The 20636-nt window shown below is 31.7% G+C and overlaps 1 non-coding gene across 1 annotated transcript; it reads left to right on the top strand.

Annotated features, from left to right (window-relative positions):
• Nucleotides 1–1195: 1195 nt before the first annotated feature.
• Trnam-cau (transfer RNA methionine (anticodon CAU)) lies at nt 1196–1267 on the top strand. Its single transcript has one exon. It is a non-coding gene; the product is annotated as a tRNA-Met (tRNA).
• Nucleotides 1268–20636: the final 19369 nt, after the last annotated feature.

Genomic DNA, 20636 nt, shown 5'->3' with positions numbered 1-20636 from the left:
TGCTTCTTTCCCCTGTGCTACTGAACTTGGATAGGTTACTAGCTTCTCTCTGTCTCGGTTTCTTTATCTACAAATAGAGATAATTGTCCACATCTCATGTGTTTTGGGGAAGAGCAAATGAGCTAGCACGTGAAAAGCTGAGAGTTATGTCCAACCAACACAGACTAAGTACAGTTTGCTTTCCAGAGGACGCTACCAAGACCTTTCAATACATCAATCATAGTACCCCATTTCCTGTGCATTTCAGAATGAATATTTAACCATGTAGAGCTGTTCACTTGTGTTTTCTATGTTAATGTACATGTATTATTGGAATCAGAGAGAGCATTTTAATAGATATTGAAGTATTTGGAAGTAAAGGATGAGAATGTGATCCTATGGGTAGAAAATGTGGGTCAGCAAAAGAGCTGGGTTTATAAGACAAAAGCAGTTTCACATAGAACTACTCAGATCTGGGAAGGAATCAACGCCAGGTGGCAGCTGATGTGGTGTTTGGAATATGATAGTAGACTCAGTTGCAGTTGACTAGGCTCTTCCTCTTAAATAACATCATGCATTTTAATGGCTTCATGCTGAATGTTTAATGGCACATTTTATAAGTTGAAACTGCCATCTTCTCAATTTCATTTTTCATTTGGATGCTGGAAGCTCAAAGCTTCCTTTCATATAGTTCCCATGGGAAAGGAGCATCATTGGAAAATACTTGTTTTTGTCTATTCACATGAATATATACATTAAGATTCAAAGTAGTATTTTCCTTTGCTTCCATATTGGCAAGTTCCACTCCTATAATTTCAGCAACTGAGTTTCATGTAAGTCTTGATACTTTACTTTTCCTAGATGCTAACTTCAAATATTGTTCACCCCTCTACTTTTTCATTCTTAAGAATTCTACTATATTTTATTGCCTTTTATTATTATTTATTCTTTTATTGCATTTTCTCACAAGTAACATGATAAAATATAGGTTAAAGAGAAGCATATTTTTCTTGTAATTTTGGGGGATCTAGATTGAACATTTTTAGCAAAAATATTAATTCTAATGTTAATTTATAGTCTGATTTTGAATTCTTTTTGCTAAATTTATGGGATTATTTTACATTTTTTCTTTAAAAATTTATATGTAAAAGAACAATGGAGAAATATTTTTACAAAATTTTTTTATGTCGCTTAAGCATAAACTATTAAAGGGGCTGGGGACATAGCTCAGTTGGTAGGGTGTTTGCCTCATATGCAAAAGCCCTGGGTTCAATCCCCAGCACCACCAAAAAAAAAAAAAAAAAGCATAAACTATTACAAAGAGAATTTAGATAACAACCATGCAATTTCACATTTAAACTGTTAAGTAAGGAGTTGCAACTAGAGGTCTAGTGGCATTATAGATGGTTTCTTAAATTCCTTATAAATTGTCACTATAATTTTTAACATCTTTAGTTCAAGATAAAGACAGTTGATAATGAAAAAATATGCTGTCTCACATTTTGAAACATGTAAGGATAAACCCAGAGCTTAGGCAAATTAAAAGAAGAAATATAAATTTTATCATTGTTGTCCAATCATATGCATGTATATGTGTATATATGTGTCTGGTGCGTGTGTGCATGTGTGTGTGTGTGTTTAGTATTTTTTAGCCTAAATGTTTCAAGAGACTATTGCCTTTCATTTGCTTCTTGGTTTCCCGTGCTTTAGAAAAAAATGTTCTTTGTCCTTTGATAATTTCAGTCCTTGTCAATACCAAATTGTCTTAAGTGTCAGTCTCACATGGATGACTCCACTAACTAAACTAGTAGATATCAAGGGCTGAACATGACTCAAATAAAAGATGAGATGCATTTGAGAAGTGAGTTTACCTTTATTATATAAAAAATAGAGAACTATTCTTTTTGTGCTAAAATGGATACAAGTTGTTTAAAGTGTTCTGATGATTTTATGATACTGCAAACATGCTGAATAAAGTAAAATAATGGAAATAAAACTCGAAAGCAAAACTAGAAAAATAGGATTGTATCAGATTATTAAACTTCTGAAAAGCAGGGGAAATAATCAACAGTATTAACTGAAAACCTACATAATGGGAGAAAATATTTGGAAACTATATATTTAATAATGGCTTGATATCCAGAATATATTAGTAACTCCATAAATTTAACAGCTGAAAACAAATAACTGATTCCAAAAATCAGCAATTGATTTAAAACAATTTCTCAAAAGAAGATGTACAAAAGGTCAATAGGTGTATAAAATATTTTCAACATGGCTAATTTTCAAGGAAATGCAACCAAAAGCACAATGAGATACCATTTCACCACAGTAAGTATGTTCAATATGGAAAGGAATAAATATAGCAAATGCTGACAAGGATCTGAAGAAAAGGGCATCCTTGCATACTGTTGGTAGGAGTGTAAATTAATATAGTCATGTGTGTGTGTGTTTGAAAACATTATGGACATTCCTCAAAAATCCAAAAATAGAACTACCATGTGATCAACCAATCCCATTCCTGAGTTTATATCCAAAGAAAATGAAGTGAAATCATTATGTTGAAGGGACATTTGCACTTCTGTGTTCATTGAAGCACTATCCATGGTAGCCAAAAAAACAGAACCCACAAAAGTTGGAACTCATAGAAGGTGAGAGTAGGAATGGCAGTTACAAAAGGGTGGGAAGACTAAGGAGGAACAAAGGATGTGATAAAGTTGATTAATGGATACTAAGTTACATTGAAATAATAAATTCTGGTGTGCTGTTGCATGGTAAGGTTATTATAAATAATAATAATAAATTATAGATTCAAAAAGCTAGAATGAAGGATTTTGGTAGTTTGCACTGTAAAGAAATTGTAGATGTTTTAGGAGATATATTTACTCTAATTGAACATCAAATGTTGTATACATGTATTGAATCATCACTTGATGTTCCATAAATATGTATAATTACTATGCATCAGTTAAAATTTAAAAAAAAATTATTAACAATAAAAATGAATAATTAGTGGATGAATGAATAGAATTTAACTGGTCTATTTCACAGGCTGAACTTGCTTTCAGAGGAAGCAAATAAAAATATTAACTTCTTATTTAATTACTACTGCTACAACCTCCCTAAAAGAAATTCCTTGGTTATTTGGCATCCACCGGTAGCTTCATTTATTGGACCACACATTTGAGTGCTTTAGAAGTCCTCAGGCATGTTCTGTTGGAACTTGGAAGCCTCCTTCCCTGGGGTCTTCAATGCTATTCATGAGTCCTCTTGGCAAGGCCCTGGAAAGCCCATCTTAAGCATCTCTTATAGTATCCTGTTGACAGAAAGTCACAGATACTTACTGAATCGTAAGAAGACAGAACAGGTTACCTTAACACAGTCACTTCTTTAGGTCTAAACACTTTACATCTTTTAATCAATTTCATCTCATTTAAATGGAAGAGAAGGTAAAATACCAATGTCTAATTATAAAACGAGATGAATGATGCTCGATTCTACTTCTAGCAAGTAACTCCATGTTACAATCAGCTTTTTAGCTGCTGTGACCAAAACACCTGACAAGAAAAATTTTAGAGCACAAAAACTTTGACGCTCATGTTTTCAGAAGTCTCAGATTGTAGATGGTTGATTCCATTGCTCTGGCCAGAGGTGAGGAAGTATATTATTCAAGAAGAATTTGGAAAAGGAAGTAGCTAAGAATATGGCACCAGGAAACAGAGAGAGACTTTTCCTTTCATCAAGGACAAAATATATGGCACAAAGTCATGCCCCAATGACTACCTCCTACAGTCACACCTTACCTGCCTACAGTTAGCACCCAGTTAATTCCTATCAGGGGACTAATGCACTGATTAAATTAAACTCTCATAGCCCAATCATGTCACCTCTAAACTTTCTTGCATTGTCTTATGTATGAACTTTTGGGGGACATCTAATATCTAAAAACACTACCCCAATTATTTTTAGTACTTTCTGTGAATGTCTCCATCCCTAAGGTTTTCCTTCATGGGTGCTTGACTTCACTCCTTCTGAAGTCCTTCCCCAACCATTTTATCTTTTTTACAGATCTCAAAAAGAAGGGAAAATTCTTACTCAGGGCTCAATGTTCTTCTGAAACTCTTTACATTTCCCAGTTGTCCCTGTGTAGCTATGGGGTATACGTGTTGCTATCTGCACAGTATATTTGGTCACCTCTTAGCAAATCCTGCAGAAAATGTCTCCATCTCCCTTCCTTCCTCTTTCAAATATGGGGATGTACTTAGTACCTGTTGTTTTTACCTTAGGGGACTATAGCTGAAATTCTGAGATATCATGAAATCTCAAAATCTGGTTGCTACTAATACTGAAGATATTTCAGTTAAGAATGCATATTAGGGTGAGGGTATCCCTGACTATGACTTATGCATGCATATAATAATAGTTATAATGAAAATGATGAGAGCTAATATTTACATAAGTATTCTTATTTTCTAGGAACTGATTTAAGTTCTAATTTATTTAATCTCTATAGTAACTCTATGAGGAATTACTATTAAATTTATTTTATAGTTGAAGAAATTAAGACAGAGAAATTGAGTTACTTCCTCAATATCTCTGATCTAAGAAGCAGTGGAATTAGTCTTTAAATCTAGAAGGGTTTTTCCCAATGACTCTTATCTTAATATCTTTTATCAAGTAAAATGTAATTAAAATAATGATACCTTTATACTGATCAAGACGGTCAGTTTTAAATGAAGTAATCTAGATTACTAAGTATTGAGAAAAATGTAAGCATTTTCAACTACATACTTTGGCATAAAGTATTTAGATATTGGCTAGTGTTTGTGAAACTTTACATATCATGATCTTATAAAATTGAGCCTTATAAATGAAGAGCAATTAAAAATGCTGCATTTTAATTTCAGTAAATGGTCATTGACTGGGTTGATTTAGGTATCAGAATTGAAAAATAAAAAGAATAATTGTATACATTTTATCCTCTAAGGACATTTGGCATCTGCATTTTACTTAACTATTTTTCTTTACCTTACTGATACATTGTATGCTCTTTCCATTTAGTTACTGAAAAATCCTCATTTTTACCTCCAGTATATTTTTAAGTGGCAGAACATTACACACAAAAAATATTTTGCTGTATTCCATAATTTTATTTCTTTCTCCCCAACATTTTTATCTGTTTATAGAGTGTATGCACCATAAGTCACTATGATAGCAAGATGAGGGTTAATAAGTGGATAGTCATTTGAAATAAATATTTCATTGAAAACCAATATTCTGAATTAATAAAACAAAGAGTATTATCTATTATCCACAAAATCCTCAAAGAAACACACACACACACATATTGAAAACAAACAGATAATCTTTAAAATATATATTACCTTTCAACACCCCATTCTATTAAAAATGTAATTTCTTGTATAAGATTAAGAAAACATAAGCTACAGAGAAAGCAAATTGTATTAAAGTATTGCCCATGATAGAGATAATAATTTTAGGCTTATATTTTAAAAGCCTTGAGCAGGTACATGTAATGTTCTTTTCCTAGGTGGTAAAATTCATCCCCAAGGAATGTTTACTAGCATAAATGTCAATATTTCATGCTTCATTTATTGGAAGTCTAACTATTTGAGTGACTTTGCAATGGCTTACTACAGTTAAAGATTCTTATTATAAACAAGAAAAGAATATATCGGGAGGAAAGGAGAAATAATGTTAATTTGCAGTTTTCTTTTATACATTATTTTTTTTTGAAAATCTGAGGATTGACATGCTATCATCATTCTGGCTGTCTATTGCTGTGTAACACAGTACCCTCAAGTCATGTGGCTAAAGACAACCATTTCATTTTGTTAGTCATCTTATGGTTCACAAATTTAAGAAAGAGCCAACTGGGTGCTTAGTCTCTAATGGAAGTAGGTTCAACTGGAGTCTGTCTCTTCAGTGGTCTTTGGTCTTTTTCTTTTATTTTTCACCAGATAAATCACCCTCTGATGCCTTTCCTGTGAATTAGACTTCTCTGAACACACCAACCTGATATTGGACTTCTTTCCCAGTAGCCTAGGGCCTATACACACTTAAGGGAAATCTGCCAATCTTAGGAATGCCTAAACTGGGATAAGACATCTTGCCCCTTCTGCCATTTTCTATTAGTTAGATCTGTTACAATGCATGTAGATTTTGGGATGGGGGAATAGAATGCCTGTCTGTGGAAACAGAGTCAAGGAATATATTATAGTTTTATATTATAGATATATAGTTGTAAAAAATATACTTTTGAATTTTTTTTTAGAGAGAGAGAATTTTTTTTAATATTTATTTTTTAGTTTTCGGCGGACATAACATCTTTGTTTGTATGTGGTGCTGAGGATTGAACCCGGGCCGCACGCATGCCAGGCGAGCGTACTACCACTTGAGCCACATCCCCAGCCCTTACTTTTGAATTTTTAAAAATATTTTTGGTTTTGATTTCCCTATTTCAAATCAATGCGGTATTAATTAACAAATGGCTCACCATATACTTCATAATGAAAACCCCAATTGCCAGCACAAATACTAGTCTGGCAATAATTGTCACCTGAATTTCTCTTTCTGTTATACAAAACCTAAGATTCATCAAGTTGTGCTTCCAACACAGAAAACATTATGATAAACAAGGGATTAGAATTCAGATATTTACTCAGCTTCTTGAAATCCTGGGCTCTCTTTTACTTCAATCCTCTGCCAGGAGACTGGTCTGTTTTTCTTATACTGTGGCTTCATAGGTCCCTTAAACTAATATGCACTCCCTGACAAGTTACAGGCATTCAAAGCAAAACTTGAGGGCAAAATTAACTGTACCAATGGATTATTTCCTCCTTTTCATTAAAATGTTCAGCTTCAAAAAATTTATGTGTGTGTTCTTGCGTGTATGTGTTTGTGTGTGTATAAACCTGGATGACAGTTAAAAGAGGAAATAAAAGATAAGCAAAAAGTAAAGTTTTCTTAAAAAGAGATCACACACACTCTATACATTCATGCACCCTTAGTCTGTGATTTTTCCATTTTGTGCTTCTGTAGCACTATTTGAAATGCATTCTATCCCTTCTTATCTTTCAGCTCTTATATATGTTTAACATTCTTACTGAAGGCTATCATAAGCTATTATACTATTTTTATGTTTAAGTATTGCCTCCTTTAGCCTCACCTGCTCAAATATCACTCAAGTGGCTCATGATCAATCTAAGAGTAATAGTAAAATGATAGTGTATGCTAGTAAATATCATAACATGCCATCCTTCAAATGATTCTTGATTGCTGCAAACATAGAATGTGGTTACAGAAATCTATATATAGAAGATCTGTGTTATATTTATACTTAATGTTGTTCTACATTAAAATATCCTAAAGAAAATTGTATTCTTCATGATTTTATTCACTTGACCAATGAATGTTTTTCTATTCTGCGGCAGTAGTGTGCTGTACCTTTTATGAATGTTGTCAACCTGTGCTAATTGAAATGTTTATAAAATGCTGATTCTGAAATATTAGAACTTAACAGTTCAATAGTTCTTTAATGGGCCCTGTGTTTTATTAATGAAATGATTAATAGAAATATTTAATCTCACTGATTTACCATTAGCAATAATGAGTCTAGTTATTAAGCACTCTGTTTCCAAAGGCTATGAAAACAGGCTTGGCAAGTGTGTAGTATTTTGTGATGAGTTATTTGTAGATAGAATCAATGCTGTGGGAAGCTTATTCCTCAAGTGGAACACCATTATTTATGAATATGTAACTTGATGACTCTTTCTGTAATTTTCATACTATTGTTTTCTTATTTATAAGAAATTTAATATCAATTATGAAAACCATCTCACAGAACTTTTAAAGACATTAAGATGATATATAAATATATTTTTTCATATTAATTAAACTAAGCTCTGGCAGCAAACCATTTAAAAGTACACTGATCCTTGAAGAATTCCAAGGTTATTTCTTTAAGAAACCACACTTAATGTTCCTCTACTTTCTGGTAACTATTTGAGATTATCATTTACATGAATAGTCCTCTTCAGATAACACCTGAACTGCATAAGAAAAAATGTATGTCCACTTAAGACAGTAATTTATTTTTGCACATTTAAGCACTTTACATTTTATGGGCAGAATTCAGTTACATATTTTAAATGTATTTATGTGACAGCTTTTTGAAATGTGATGGCACATTTTAGGGTCCCTAACATAGGTGTTTTTTTGAGTGTTCCTTCCTGTTTGTGCATCATAAATAAACTATTTTAATTACCTTAGCTACTAAAGAAAATCATTTCTGAGGGTTCACCTTAAGACTTAATGCTCTCGCACTTCTTTAAGATTTCAGTGGCTATTTCAAATAATAAACCTGTTAAAATAAAAGAAATGGAAGAGTGGGGAAAAGAATATGTCCTTAGCTTAAGCCATCAAAAATTGAGGTCCTAAACCATTCAATTGCTCACACCGGCATCAAATGGCTTTACTGCTATTGCTCTCTGTTCTTCAGCCTGCAATGTCAATGCATTATATGATATAATAAGGCATTGACATTATCCACTGACATAAAATACCAACATTATGTGGCATAGCCCTCTGAAATAGTTTATTTCCTCTTTCTCTTGTTCTGTTTCCTCCTTGGAGCAGAATTTGCCTTTGTATTATTTGGTAGCATGTAGATGTGATTTATGTTGAAGAGTGGGGATTAACCAGAAACTTGGGGATTTTAAGAAAATCCCCTATCAGCTAACAAAATGTCCTTAACTCTTTCATACAAGTAAACTAATGTATCCCAACATTTTATGGTAAAACCTAATTTAAGGCTTTTATTCCTATTTAGGAAGGAACTTAGAAGAAAGTGATTTGATTCTTTGGCCACATTTCAAATAAATAAAATATGATTCTGGTAATTTTAGAAGACAATTGTATACCTTCCAATTTGATTTTGCTTTTTAGTTATTCTAAACTACACAAATTAATGGAAGAATGAAAATTTACATAATTGATTCTGCTTATATACTTTGAAAAATACTTTAAACAATCAAAATATTGAATATTATCAAATTGCCAGACAAGTTTTATTGCAAAGTTATTACAACATAACCAATATGGTTATTGGCTATTTGTGATAAAAGAAATAATGATCATAATCCCTTAAGATATTTATAATTTTGTATGAGGACTCACAAGAAAATTCAAAATATGAGCAATCATTAATCAGCATTCTTATGTGAAATAAAATTCTTATGTGAAATAAAAGATAAATAAAATATCTATAAAGTAGTAATAATGTAAAGTTAAAATTTTTTAGACAATCCCTGTTACACATTTAGTGGTGTGTACACACACACACACACACACACACACACACATATATATATATAGAAATTCTCAACTTTTCTTTTTTTCTATTTTTAAAGAATATAGTCAGGAGGAAAAGATACACAGTGTCACATGCAAAATAAAGTAAAACTAAGTAAAAAATGAAAACATACTGAGTAGTGGTAGTTTGAGGCCATGTTTCTTAATTCTTTGTTTTCAGGCTAAAGAAAATGAAAATACAGATTCATGAATTTTGTCCACAATCCAAAATTTATAGAACTTTATATAGGAAAGCACTTTCCTAGCTTATTTTGTTATAAGTCTGACCAATGTTAACATGAGGCTATTTAGCACTATTATTTATTCCACATAATGTGACTATTTATAAGGTTTGATGTTGAAATATTAAGCCATTCATAATATTAAATATTCTTTACCGTGTTTACAGTGGGTCCAAATTTCTGACACATTTGCCCACGAATATAATTTGGGGTAGTTTATTGCAGTGACTGTATAATGCCTTGTATTAGGCAAGGTGGGTGGGTGGGAGGGTTAGTACCTCTTTGTTCATATCACTTTTATTGCTTTTTGTTACCTATAAGATGTTGTGACCAAGAGCATAGTTCATACATGCCTTTAATAAATACCACCTGACATTGTGTTCAATAAATCTGGTCTAGAATCAAAACAGGAAGGGGGAACTAAGATAAAGACTATTTTAATGCATCCAGAATTAATAAAATTTTAATGCTGGATAACCTCTCAAACTGTTTTTAACTGTTGATATTTCTATGATTGCATTCTGAAACAAAATTCTGACTTGTAGTTTACCTTTTCACCTCTGGTAATCATGCTTAAAACTTTACATATGTCTCAGATTAGCTCATTTGGGGAGGCATAAAGAGGTGATACAATGAATGACTTACACTGTTGAGTGGGATTGCAAGTTGCAGAGGATTCAAAACACCCTATGAAATGATTTCCAATACACAAACTCCAACTGCCACAAATTCTTCCACATAAGTGGCTATATTTAATTAAGATACAGTGAAAGTGACTGATTCTTGTTACAACTTGTCATAACTCTAAATGAGGAAAAAAATCAGTGAAAAGTAAAAGAAATAAATCACTTGCTGAATAATTTATTCATAGACATTTTGAACCTAGAAAGACCATATAGAATTAAATAATGTAGAATAATCATCACATTATAGATGGGCAGAATAAAAACCAAAGAAACTAATTTGATTGCTAACATGAATCAGATAATAAGTAGCAGAAAGAAGCTTATAATTTGTTTTCTATGCCTGTTTATTTCTCCTTTTTATAATAAAACTCAAAGTACATTGTTTCAAGCTAATCAATTAAATACAGACTCTTCAGGAAGACAAGGTGTCATTATAAGAAAAAATTAGTATTATTTTTTGCCACTTTAAACAATTCCTTATAGTAGCTCTTGTGATAACATACAAGTGTACTTCATCAAGGTAGAATGCAGAAGCCAGACTTTATAAGGAAGCACAAAGTATGTGGTCTGCTTGCTTTCTGTCTCAGCTAGCACTTGTCAATCTCAAGAGAAGAATAATTTCTAATAGAAAATATATTAATATCAAAATGACAAATCTTATCAGAAATGAAATGTAAGATATGAAAGGTATAAATGTTTTAAATACTGAATTAATAAAAAAATTGCTAGGCTAATTCACATGATGCTATGAATTGTGAAAAATATGAAATTTATATTTCATAATTGAAGAGGGTAAACTTATTTGGATTTATTTTGTAATTCAATCGTTTATTTACAGTAGTATTCCATTTATGAATCTTAAAATAGTTATGAAATCCTTTTGTTATAATTTTAGTGAATTCAAGAATGTTCCTTTTTTTATGAATTTAGTGAATTTTAGGAAAGATAAATATGGTGTATGCACACGTACAATTGTAAAAATAATTTTTTATTTGAATTTATTTTTTTGATAACATCAAGGGTAAAGTGAAATTTTTACTGTATGGTGTCTTGTTAAATATACTCTGATTGGCTTGTTAGCGGTTCAGAGGACTCCAGAGGAGTTTGAGAATCAGACTGTTTATAATCATATTTTACTCTTCTTCCATATCTCTGGGACCTTGAGCAAGTTAAATAATCCCGCTAACCACAGTCTGTCATCTCTAAAATGGGAAATTTAGTGTCTACTTCTTGGAATTGCTATGGGGAATAAGTGTAATGGGGTATTAAAAAATAAGGGTCTAGTATATACTAAATACTGTAGATATCATTGTAAACTTAGCTATGTAATTTATAAATATGTAATATTTAAATTTGTGAACTAGCCTTTAATAATTAGATTCATTTAATTAATTAATAAATTATTATTTATAATAAATAATTTAATTAATTAATGATTTATTTAATTGATTCATTGAGGTGATTGGGTAGTCATCATTTTTATTAGTTCATTTGAGAAATTATAGCAGATTCCTCTAAATATTTTTACATCAGTTGACTTCTAGGAATCCACCAAGTTTAATTTAATTTATATTAACTTATATAGATGCTCACAAAGGCTTTTATAAAATGTTATTCTGAAAACATTGCTTATAAAATATAAACAATATAAAGAATATAGTATTTTTAAGCTACTAAAATGACATAAGTATCTCATGAAAAGGTAAATAAAATATTTATATTAATTGAATTATAACTGTAGACATAGGCATTTACTCTAAATATTTTAGATGTACAATATTTAAGTTGTGCACCAATACTTCCTTAGAAGAATACTCATTAGATCATTTTTAATATCATTAAAACAACAAAATGCCCCAAAGTAGGGAACATTCATCGTATTCCTACTATTATGGTGCCATTAATAAATTTTGTAAAAGAATACTTAAAGATATAGGAAAATTTTCACATATTTTTCTATATAAGTATAAATATATAATAAGTGAAATACAAATAATCACAATTATTGTACATCTATAAGTTGTGTGGATTTCTTTAGTTCCTGCCAATATTGATAACTAGTGCCAACTTTAGCATTTGACTCTTTCTCCCAATCATTCCAAGAGAAACTTTAATGCTAGAAAATATTAATTTGAATTACCCACCAAAATCGAATCAGATTAGACTGTAAGAAGACCCTGGTAAATCTGAAAGCTGTCTTCAGCAAATCTGAATGTGTTTGGACGTTGTGTTTTAGGAATGGAAAGGGTGTCTGAGCCTTTGGGGATGTTGGCCAGAGGCTATGGTTGAAGAAATTATTTTAGGATCTGATCTTTCATAGTGACAATGATTTCCTCCTTATGCCCTATTGTGATATACTCTGTGAACTGATGAGCTATTCTGGGCATTCTCTCCTCCCCCATTCAGCCCTGCCCAAATATTATATCAGTGGATTATAATTGAGAAAGGCTGATTTCTTTAATAGGGATTTTCCCCCCTTTAATTTAAAGATCTTGAAACATTGATCTGTGTGTTTGCCTGATGAAATTATTGCAGAAAGTAAAACCGAAGAGTGATTGTTTTGTGTCCCTGGGGTTCTCTACCCTATAACACATCACCAGCCTGGTCCTAACACATGTTGTCATTTCCTTATGGCACATTACCAGATGGAGTAGACGATATTCCTGGCAGGAAATGAGCTCCTAGGTTAAAATAAAGCGCATAAGTTTGCAAACAGAAGAAAGCACACACACATGATGTTAAAGCAGTGCTTTTCCTTACTTGTATTATGGATAATGTTTGGTTTTGTCATATTCCTCTTAACATTTTCAAATTCTCTATCCAAAAATACAACACGACTTAGTGACTTAAATTGTATTGTCACAATAAAAGACATAAATATTATCTTTAAAGAGAATTAATTTAATCATCTCAAGAAGTCATAAAATTCCACAACTGCAAGTAAACTTATATCAGTGTTTTCTAAATTTAGTTTTTTCTTCTCATGTTTGAATATCATTTTTCAAAATAAAAAAAAAATGTAATGGTATGGTCAGTAGTCCCCAAGGCTAACCTAAGTGTCAATGATTTACTAGAAGGACTCATAGAACTCAGGAGAGCTGTTAAACTTATAAATCAAATTTATTTAAGAGAAAGGTACATACTAAAATCAGCAAAGATAAAGGCATGCAGTGAAGAGTTCCGAAAAGAACTAGTGAAGGTTTCTAGTTGTATTTTCCCTTTAAAATCTTATGGACAGTGCTTATTTTTTTTTTTTTTATAACAGTATTCGATGGCTTGCAGAATGTACTGTCAAGGAGGAAAACTCAGTCTGTAAACTTGGAACCTTAATGTCAAGATATTTGGAGCATTGCTTAATAGATGTGGACAATTGTCAATGTAGTTTACATTAGTCAGTCTCTAACTCCCTTCAAAGATCAAATTGATAATACATGGCCCTTGGCTCCCACCAGTAATCACTATGTTAGTATAAAATATTTTGGCATGCTCAAGTCCCCAGATAAACAAATCACTATTAGGATATTCAAGGGTTAAGAAGAAATTGCCCAGAAGACTATCATGGGAAAAATCTTTTTTCTGAATGCATACAGTTTGAACAACTCAGGACTGATGAGTTCAATCTTCACTGCCTTTGTTTGATTTTTGTTAGAAAAAAATGGATGAAGGACTAGGTAATTTGTTTCAAGTTAGTTGAATTGTTGCAATAAAGAATATTCATAAAGTTTAATATTCTTTTTGTTTTTGTTTTTATGTTGCCTTATAATTATGCATTATGGTGAGATTATTGTGGCATATTCACACATTCACATAAAATAATTTTATCAATTTTTTTTCTGGTGCATCTCTTTCTCCTATTCTCCTCTCTCCTCTCTTTCCCCTCACTCCTTCATTTTAGTCTACTATTTTCCAATCTATTATTATTTAATTAATATAATATAATAATATATAAATATTAGATTTATTGTTATATTTTTGTGACTGGACATAGCATACTTTGGTAGATCTCATTTCATTTACTTCCTTATGACCTCTCCACCTACCTCCCTTCAATCTCCTTCCTATATTCTGTCAGTATCCCTTCTATTTTTATAAGGTCGCTTTTTTATTCACTTTTTTCTCTGTAACTTTCACATATGAGGGATTTTCTGAGTCTGATTTATGTCACTTACCATGTTGTTCTCCAGCTCCATCCACTTACCAGCAAATGACATAATTCATTCTTCTTTATATAAGTTTATTCCTTTACTTTTCAGTCAGGTAAAACTCCATTGTGTATTTATATTTGCCACATTTTATTTATCCATTCATTAGTTGACATCCTCCCGGGCTTGTTCCTTAACTTGGCTACTGGGAATTTCATTCCTATAGACATAGATATTCCTGCCCTTGCTAGTATGCTGAATTCTTTTGGCTAAGTACTGCCACAGTCTGGCTGGGCACAAATCACCGGGAGGTCACGAGCCACTTGTAGGTTCAAACAGGAACTACTTTATTGCCAGAACCCCACGGGAACTCTCCAGAACTCTATGGAAACTCCGCGAGAACCAATGGGAACTCAATGGGAACTCCGCAAGAACTCAAAAGTAGCGAGCACCCAAGGTAGCAGGAGCCACCTTATTGCCAGACAGCAAAGGTTTATATACACAACTGAACACACAGCTTGTCTCAATTCAGCATCATCCAGTTACAGAAACCAGTCACTATCTTAATAATTATACACAGCTTAACTTAATTATCATCATCTTAATGGCTTACTGGCATTACTTCTCAACCACTCCTTCTGGAAAAATGCCAGGCGCCATCTTGACTTGGTTGTGGCTCTCAACAAAGTACCAAGGAGTGGAATTTCTGGGACATAAAGTGATTTCATTCTTAATCTTTTAAGGACTCCACATACAGCTTCTCAAACTGGTTGTACTAATTTTCAGTACCACCCACAGTGTGTAACAGTACTACTGCATAGGAGGCAGTATGGAGCAAAAGGACTACAGATCCTATATACACAATGGCCATTATGTATGTCCTCTCCTAAACCCCTAGTTGTGTGACATCTTTATAAATATCATAACTAGTTTTTTCTATTTCATTGTGTGTAAAAGAGGATATCGTTATAGCTAATTTATAGGCTTGTTATGAGGACAAAATAAATTTAAACAGATGCAACACTTCAAAGCATTTGGCAAATAACAATAATGTGATGTCACATTATTATTAACAGAAAATGCTCATACTTAACCTTATTTGAAACATCTTCATTTCTACTTCCATTAAATATTTACATTATTTGTCATTTTATTCAATTAAAAAAGAATATGATGTAGGCTAATATATGAATAGCTATAATTTGAAAAAAATAATACTTTTAGAAAATTTGACACTAAAGAGGACTGCATTGAAGAAAAGAGCCCAAGGTGGATGGGAAACAAACCTGACACATTTCTCTACCACTAGCACTTTATTTTTCTAATTCTTCTTTTAACGTCAGTCATAATTTTATTTTCAAAATTAAACACACAATATAAATACAAATGCAAATACACAATGGAGTTTAGCCCAACTGAAAAGTAAAAGAATAAAATGAGCTCTCATATGAGTCAAAGAAAACTCATTCATGAAAAAATTACTGGTAAGTTCTGGGTGGATGAACCGCACACAGCCATCTTCAGGCTTTGTGTTTTTGGCTCAAAATTTATATTCACCAGGAAGAGGCATTCTGATTGGTCAATATTGGTTATGTGCCCCATTTTCATCCTGGCAAAGGCAAGAAAACTTGAATATATCCCCCCCAATTTTACATCAATTTTTAGAAATTCAACTCTGCAAAAGAATTTTGATGTGCATTTGACATACAGGTGAGATATCACATGCTTATAGCATCCTTCACTGTAGCATTGATATTGTTCAAAAGCAACAATATTAAAAGAATATTTGACTGGTTTGTTCCCCCTGGTTAGTTTGTTAATGTGCATATTTTAAAGTACTACATGTTAATATCTGTTGATATTTCTCTTTTAGTAGGGATGTTATACTTAAAGTTGAAAAATCATCCCTTTCTGTAAATAAACTTGGAAAATCATGCATAATATACTAATTATTTTATATACTATAAATCATGCACACAAGTATAAACAGAATGAGACTAAAAATAAAAATGTAAATTTTAATATTTTCTTCTTATGCCATGTTTTTTTTGCCTCACCAGGTTTAGAGAATAGTACAGAAAAGTGGATACAGAACATATTAGGGCATTCTACATAAATGTGATTTCCTCTTTCCATCAAAAGTGGATATCATCAACAAGTTACAAATTGGAGATGTGCCTGAAGAACAAATATTTTTCATTATAGTTTGACAGCACATGCATGTGTAGTGGTGATGAAGAACCCATTCATCTGTGGTATATTTCCTATACAAGGGATTTGCTAATAGAGCACTTTGTCTTTAGATCTGAGAGCTACTCCTCAGTACATTCATCATGACTCCCTTTGTGGTTCCCCCAAACATTACTTAAGTGTGTAAGGACCTTTTGTTTCCCAGAATGGAATCATATGATGTAGTTTCAATTTCTTTAAACTCATCTTTATCTTTTATGTTATTAACAGGTCTGCAAGTAACTGCTATCAATAGAAATAATGTGTTCTATCCTTTTAATGGAGGAATTGAATAGTAACTGTTCATCAAGTGTATTTACTAGCATATCACTTTAATGCTTTTATTGTCGATTACCACAAGGGTCTACCCTTTTTACAAGACTGGAAAAATCTGCAGTTTCGTCTTTCTTAGATTATCAACAGTCTGACAGCTGAGTAAATTCTCTTACATAAAAAAGAAAACACTTTTTGCTATTGGTGATTAGTGTAGAGTCAACAATCTTAAACTTTTTAGGTTTTAAACTGTTGGTAACAGCTGTTTAGCTTTGATGAGGTGATTGATTATTCAATCAAAACTCTTTGACAGATCTCTTTTAATGTATCCAGATATATGATTTTGTAATTTTAACAGCCCATGAATAAACACCCAGGAATTACTATTAATAAACCAAATACTACAAACCTCAAACATTAATGTCCCCCTTTTTAAAAGATGTCAATAGGAGCCTTACATGATGGTACACACCTATAATCCCAGCAACTCAGAAAGCTGAGGCAGGAGGATCACAAGTTCAAAGCCAGCCTCAGCAACTTAGTACTTGGCAGCTTAGAAGAGACCCTGTCTCAAAATAAAAACAAAAAGGCCTGGGAATGTTGCTCAGTGGTTAACCACCCCTGAGTGCAATCCCTGGTAAAAAATAAATAAATAAATAAATAAAATAAACTACATATAGCATATACCAGAAGACTAAAAACATATTTTTCTTCATCAAATAGATATATGATAAATGGAAATATGCATCTAGTACAAATAAGTGATGGTTTCACTAGTATATTAAGCAAAAGACTAGTATATTTTTACAATTTTTTTAACCTATACAAACAGTACATTCACATGATTCTTTCATATACTGAAGGTTTTCACGGAATACTCCATCAATTTTAAAAAGTTACTCTGATATTAGGTTATAAAATTTTTCATTGAAGTGGACTTTTTTAAAGTTATGAAAGCATATTGGCTAAAATTTTGAAAGAAAAACAAACAAAATTCAAGGTGTGTTGTGTGCTTAGCAATAACTGTTTAACATGTACTCAAATAGTATAAACCTACAAGGCTGCCTTAGTAAGAATGTGCAATAAGCTCTTGAAATTGTGTTGTCACATCACTGACAATCCAAAATGACAGTGATAAGATCAAGTAAAATCGATGTACATGTTGCTATTCTTGTATTTTTTTCTGTGTATATTGTTGCTACCACTTTCTTTATAATCCTCAGACAAGGGATTGAGTTGTTATTAAAAGGATTGTTGCCACTTTCCAGAGATGAAATAGGTGGCCTACAGATGCATGACAATTATAGCAGCATGAGCATGAGAGGACTTAACAATGTTGAGTGTATTCCAATGACAATCTTTTAAGTTATTCCCTGGGAGTAGTTTTCTCAAAGAAAAAAAAATGCAATGAGAAAAATGGATAAAAATTTCATAGCTTTTATGTATGACCTTTAAAAATAAATACAGTGATTTTCAAACCTAATTGAAAATGTAAAATTTTAGCAATTTAAAACACTTCTTCTAGAATGTTTCCTGAAATTAATTAAATATCTGATTTTATCACATACTTTATTGTGTTGCCAATAATCTCCAATTTATTGTTTGCCTTCTCTATTAGAGTATTGGCTTATACAGGTCAGGTTTTATCTGTGTTTCAACATTGCACATACTCAATACCAGTCAAAGATCCTGGGTACACATAACATATTTATGGAATGAATTGAATTAGTAAATATAGTAGAGTTTTATTTAAATAGAAATACATATACACATATGTTTGAGTGTGTACCTTTTTTGTTTGTTATTTCACTAGAATCAATGCTTATGGGAAATTATGTTCTGACTTTTTTGGTGTGATTTATTGATTTATTTTATGCTTTAGGACATATAAAAAGGAGGTTTGGAACTGATAGCAATTAAAATCAGTTTTCCTATGTGTTGTAAATGGGAAACAAAAGTTTTCTATTATTTTTGTGGGTGTGTGTGATGATGTCTCTTCTAACAGTTGCATTTATAGTCAACTGGGAAAAGATTTACAAAACAACAAAAGAGACACCTAAGGACCTTTAGAAACTAGACAATTTTATAAATAATATTTCCTGTACAAACTTAATATAAAATGTTGTACAATGTGACTGTAGCCTAAAACTAACTGAAATGATCATTTTGAGAGTAAATTAAACAGTCTTTAAATTGGGATTCTGATTACCTAATATTATTATGTTTGATTAATTACTCTCATGGGCTTAAGTAATTTGTTCTGTATTTGTATTATGAAGCTTATATACCTATATAAATTTCTTTATTACTCAAAAATATAACATGAGACAAGGAAAATCTTTGTTTTCAGTACATGAACTATAGTTTGTTTCGATAATAATATCTTTGAAGTAGTTCAACCCAGTAGGATTCGACTGCTCTAGCATAGATAAAGTGAGTGAAATAGTTCCTAAAGTGTAATGTGTCAGTGATGATCCACTTAAAATAGTCAAATTCAAAAAGTAATTTATTTCACAAACATGTTGCCACTGTCTTCTTTCCTTGCCTTAATTTAGGTTAATTTTGATGAGGACTCCATAGTCTTTGGCTCAAAAATAAAATTTGAATGGAACTCTATAACCCTCTTAGTAAAGAGATCGGTTTTTAAATAAGTGATCCCTGAAGCAGTAATCTCATACACATGACTGCATGACACCTATGGTATTACTAAATTAAAGCAGATTTCATATCATTAGCACAAATAAAATAGTTCACTGAGTTTGAAAGAAAATGTTTAATGATTGTTAAAAACACAGAAACTGTTAACAAATGACCACAGAATTTTAAGACAGGGAAATAAATGAAAAATTATACAGTCTACAAATATTCTCTTATAGTTGTAAAAAAATCATGGTTCAACAATTATCAATGACTGATAGAACTAGAGCCATGCTTTTTCATTTCTAATATTGTGTGGTCCTTCTTCCACCCTGTATTTACTATATTGCAATATTTCTGATACAGTATTTCAGCAAAACTTTCTACCAACGCATATTATTTCTCAAGAAATTTTGTTCTGGTGCTTCCGTGATAATATACCCCCCAAACATACAAAACTAAACTTGTGTTCCAATGCTTCCACATTTGTGTTAATGGTAGTACAGATTTGTGATTTTGAAATCAACTTTTAATTCCCTCTCCTGTAAAATCACTAACTAAATCATTATATAAAAAATCAATATGAAATAAGCATAGTTCTCAGAATTTTACATGGATAATCTAACTGTTTCTCAAAGTAATCTTTATAGCAGGTAGAATCATCTTAATTTATGGGTGGAAATGGTTTTAAGAAACAATGGAACTTGCTAATACTTACACAGGTTGCAATAGAGCCAATTTGATGTAGCAAGCATGCCTATGATCACTATAAATTGCTTCATGAGAGGTTTCACTTAAATTTTCTACTTTGCCTTTTCTTTTTTTCTTCTATGATGACTTGATTCCACAATCAAGTACATGTGACATATTTACAATGTCTGTAGGAGGATAAGGCTGAAAAACATACTTAGGATAAAAAGTTAGCTGACATAATAATAGGATGTTGGATGAGCAAAGGAGAAAAGTAAATGACATTTCTTTAAAGTCAGCAATCACAAATTGAAAATATGATTGAAATTAAATAAAATAAAATTTTAATAACAAGGTGTACCCTCACCTGTGTTTTCATACTTTGT

The sequence above is a fragment of the Marmota flaviventris genome, chromosome 5 (genome assembly GCF_047511675.1).
Source record: "Marmota flaviventris isolate mMarFla1 chromosome 5, mMarFla1.hap1, whole genome shotgun sequence".
Lineage (NCBI taxonomy): Eukaryota > Metazoa > Chordata > Mammalia > Rodentia > Sciuridae > Marmota > Marmota flaviventris.
This window is presented reverse-complemented; position numbering and strand designations above follow the sequence as displayed.